The sequence below is a fragment of the Drosophila montana genome, unplaced genomic scaffold (genome assembly GCF_035044405.1).
Source record: "Drosophila montana isolate Dmon_TW-CO22-7 unplaced genomic scaffold, ASM3504440v1 contig_1933_1, whole genome shotgun sequence".
In the NCBI taxonomy this organism is placed as follows: Eukaryota; Metazoa; Arthropoda; class Insecta; order Diptera; family Drosophilidae; genus Drosophila; species Drosophila montana.
Window position 1 is genome coordinate 55,189 of NW_026996852.1, and position 4,508 is coordinate 59,696.

A 4,508-nucleotide genomic window follows, 5' to 3' on the forward strand; every position below is an offset into this window, starting at 1 on the left:
CCAATGGTTTATGGTCAGTGTGGACATCAAACATTTTGCCTTAGAGCATGTAGCGGAAATGCTTGATACTAAGGTAAATTGCAAGAAGCTCCCGATCGTAAGTACTGTGCTTGCGTTGGGCGTCAGTAAGCTCAACGCTAAAAAATCCCATTGGCTGAAGTTCTTTGTTGACGATCTGCTGCAGTACAGCGCCAACGGCTGTATCGCTTGCGTCCGTGCTGCGTGATAAGTGAGCATCTGGAGCAGGATGTTTCATTCATTTCGGTTTCATTCCTTAAAATGTTTTAGCGTATCACCTGTCCAAGTTATTGGAGTTGAGTCGCTTTTTATGTTACCCGGTATTAATTGTACCAGTGGTGCTTGATGAGTGCTTGCTTTTGGCAGGATTAAAGTTAATCATTGCCAAAAAACGTTTCAGTTCTTTTGCGACTGTGGGTAAGGGAAATTCGATGATGGTTTTGACTTTGTCTGGTAATGGTTTGATGCCACTATGATCGATCAAATGACCAAGAAACTCGATTGATGTTTGACCGAAACGACATTCCCTAGAATTTATTTTGAGATTAAAACGTCGAAGTCGTTCAAAAACTTGCCGAAGATGGATTTGGTGTTGCTCCATATTGTCTGATGCAACGGCGATATCATCTATATAGACGAAGACAAAGTCTAAGTCCCTCAGTGCGGAATGCATGTACCTTTGGAAGGTTTGTGCAGCGTTGCACAATCCAAATGTCATGTGTGTAAACTCAAATAATCCAAATGGTGTGGTTATTGCAGTCTTTTGGACGTCGCCTGGTTCGATGAGGATCTGGTGATATGCACGGTTAAGATACATTTTTGAGAATATATGCATTGAGTGCGCAGTTCACCTATTCACCTATTCGCTTGCGGACCATGTGCACCGGCGATGCGTATGCACTTTTTGATGGTCGGCACACACCTATTTTAAGCAAGAACTTGAATTCCATTTTGGCAGCCTTAAATTTGTCTGGATTGAGTCGACCAGGTCTTGCGAATGTTGGTGGGCCTTTTGTCTCAGTGCAGTGAGCTACACTAGATGTTGTGTGCATCGGTGCTAAGGCATTGAGTTGTGTGATGTCCTTGAATTCTTCCAGCAGTCGAGCCAACTCACAGGATGCGTTAAATGCTTTCAATGTTGTTGAAGATCGAAGGCTGCAGACACCTTGACGTGCTATCAAAGTTTGAGCGCCGATTAATTTACCATCTTTGATATTGACAAGAAGGTTATAGTGGTGTAGAAAATCTGATCCAATGATTGGAAATTTTGTGTCAGCAATGTTAAAATGTCATGTGTATGGACGACGTGACCCAAGATCGAGAGTGAGACTGGTTGAGCCATATGTTTTAATGGTAGTGCCGTTAGCAGCAAAAAGAGGATTTTCGCCGGTGGCTTAGAAAAATCGGTTTATGGTTGCAGAAGGTATGACTGACACATCTGCGCCAGTGTAGATAAGAAACTTTATACCAGGCTTTGTATCTGGAATAAATAGTCGATCAGAGGCTGTTATACTGTGAACGTTTATGCTAAGCTTGGAAACATTTTTTATGGCATGGACAGATTGGCCGTCGAAGTTGCCAATTTGATTTTCTTCGACGGTGTTTGCTAGTTTTTTGGGTTGTCTGTTTGATTAAAGGCACATGGTGCAATGCAGTGTTGGGCTCTGCCGCCATACTTGTTATGATATCAGCAATTTTGATTTGAATCGGCATGTGCGATCGGTGTATTGCAGCGGTTGCTTTGTGATCGATGGCGACTGCGTCGATTTCCGTTGTTGAGCAGCTGACCAAGTTTTGTGTTGATCTTTTGAAACATTATGTCCTGGGCATCCAGACGTTTTTCTATCTTACTGATGCGGTTGTCAATTAGATGCTCAGTTGCAGTGTTGCTACGTGAAAGCACTACGACGTTATCACAAGAAGTATAACTAAGTGTATCCATTACGGCGTCAGCGGCTGTTGCAAGTTGCGATAGTGTTATATTCGGGGAAGTCTCAAGAATACCTGTGATGACGGCGCGAGCTGCAAAAGGTAGGCGTTTAATCCAATAACGACGTTAGTAGCATTGGTTTGCTGTAGTTGGCTGAGAAGATGGCTTGGACGTCCAACACCGATTTGAATGCCAGTGGCAAGTTTGTCGAGGCGTGTCATTTGTGACTCAGCGAACTTTGTAAGAATGGCTTGTTTGAGTGTAGTGTATGGGTTTGTTTTGAACAAGATCGTGAATTTGATCTAAGCCGTAAGCCTATGCCTTGCAAAAGAAACCAACTTTCTAGCTTTGTGAAAAACATTTCAATGTTTGTAACCGTGTGTAGTTGAGGAAATGACATCTTGACGAAAACAGAATTTACATTGTCTGCAACTCTTGCATTGCTGTTCTCAATGTGAGCTCTATCATTATTCTCGTCCTCCATTTTGTATTTTAAGCGTCATGTATTTCGTGGCATTGCAAAAAATGTACATGTTTGTGTGAGTATGTCGCAGCAAAGCTATATTAGCTTTTAATTGCTTTATTTATTATATACCAAAAAAAGTGAATATTTAGAAGCGTAGATGTTGAAGGATAGGGAGCTCGAGCTAGAAGAAAATTGTACGTGCTTTTCGTAATGTGGTGAAGTTCCAAATTAGTGTAACAAAACTTATGAAAGACAAAAAACTTAAAATGAATTAATTTCTGTGATGCCAGATGGCCACAGACATTTAACATACACTATTTTACACGTCTCCGCTTCTTGACGTGGAGATTGAAACTATTTGGCTATTCAATAGGTATCGGTACAAGCAAAGACAGTATAAACAGTAAGATGAGCAACGTCATACAACAAAATGCTTCTGTACATTTACAACGAAAGCGAAACCAGTATCACTGCCCTCTCACAGATTAAAGAGCGAAAGCGCGCAAAATATAACGTACTCTCCCTTTCGGCTCTATGAGGGCCGTGCAAGCAATTATATTTGTATGTGTGTGAATATACATGCATAACAGCATATTTAAATGTGTTATTATTTCCTGCAGTGGCATTTGCTGCCGAAGAAACTTGTATTCGCTTATGCTTGTAATGTACTGAGGTAGGTTCGGTAGATAATCAATATCTTTTAAGCCGATTTTAATATAATTTCTTCAAATAAATTTATTATTATTTGGCTGGCAGCAGCCAAACCGTAAAAACCAAATGTACAGCGAGGCGTTCGACTTTGTCAGCCGTCAACGGCAGGCGTGCTGGGCATTAAATCCCTGAACCTAGTTTGAGAGTTTCAAATAAAAAGAAAATAATATTCCCGCGGTCGAGGCACCGATAGTATTTAATTTAAAAATAATTTAATTTCACAATAAAAAAGAAGGAACATATGTGCCTGCCAACGAGACACATAAACATATATCAAAATCTGTACATGTATAAAAGTTGCCATGCAGCCGTAACAAGTGCTGCGCGAAAAACGAATAAAAACTAAATATACGTGGTTAAATTGCGAAGACGAAAATTAAAAACTACAAAAATAAGTACATGCCAATCTTGAACCACCAAAACCGCCAAAGACGGGCAAGTTTCATGTTGCCAGGTCCACCAAAATTTTTTTCGGGCCGGAGAGTAACAGAAGAAACGAGGAGGTGAACGGCAAATGCGGGACTCCGACAGCGAGAATTGTCCGCCCCTGGTTAAAAGCAGAGGGAAGAGAGCCCGGATAGTTGTCCGATGCAGGGGGTTTTTTTTCTGATCTGCAACGCATAAATTAACTCATTATATTTAAGTTTTCGCTTCTATATTAGTAATTAATACCACGTTGAAAGGTTTAAATCATTAATGCTCTGTAGGGAAACGGCTCGAGCTATTTCCAAGGCAAGTTACACGAAATCTCGGTTATTTAACGCATGTACGAACTGTACACACGTGTATACATACATATGTACACAAAAACATACCTTTTTGCCATCGTCCCTTACAAACCCCAGAAAGCTATTTAGGCAGGGTACGGCAGTATCCCTAGAGGAAAAAGCAGTTCCGTAGCAAAAATAATTTTTTTTATATAAATAACGTGTATTTGGCGACCTTTCCATTTTATAAATGTTTGTTTGGCTGACTCGAGGTCCGGGGTTGGTTTATTCAAGACAAAATATACATATTTCGGCTGCACTTCGGCAACCGTCTTCAGGGCAATTGTTTTACACGTCTGCGCTTTTTGACGTGGAGGTTTCAACCTCGGATAACGTGTTTACAAAATATTTATCGTCATGCGTACATAAGCTGACCGATTTTTAACTTATTCTCACATAGTGGCATCTTTATGTTCCCATACGTTAAAATTCTTCATAAGTTAGCAGCCCCTAACATAGCGGCACTTTTAATAATTAACAATATATCAACAAAATTTAAATTAATTACACTCTATTTAGTTTTATATTTAGAAATATTTGTTATTATAATAAAATAAGAAAAAAAAACCTTCAAATGGCTCTAGGAATCGCAAAATGGTAAGATTTTATTTTCTGA

The 4,508-nt window shown here is 39.9% G+C and overlaps 1 long non-coding RNA gene across 1 annotated transcript; it reads right to left on the reverse strand.

Moving 5' to 3' along the window:
• Positions 1-267: 267 nt before the first annotated feature.
• LOC135441270 (uncharacterized) lies at positions 268-4,138 on the reverse strand. The gene is made up of 4 exons (XR_010438454.1): positions 3,798-4,138; positions 2,544-3,736; positions 878-1,192; positions 268-808 (listed from the first exon to the last, which is right to left on the reverse strand). It is a non-coding gene; the product is annotated as an uncharacterized LOC135441270 (long non-coding RNA).
• Positions 4,139-4,508: the final 370 nt, after the last annotated feature.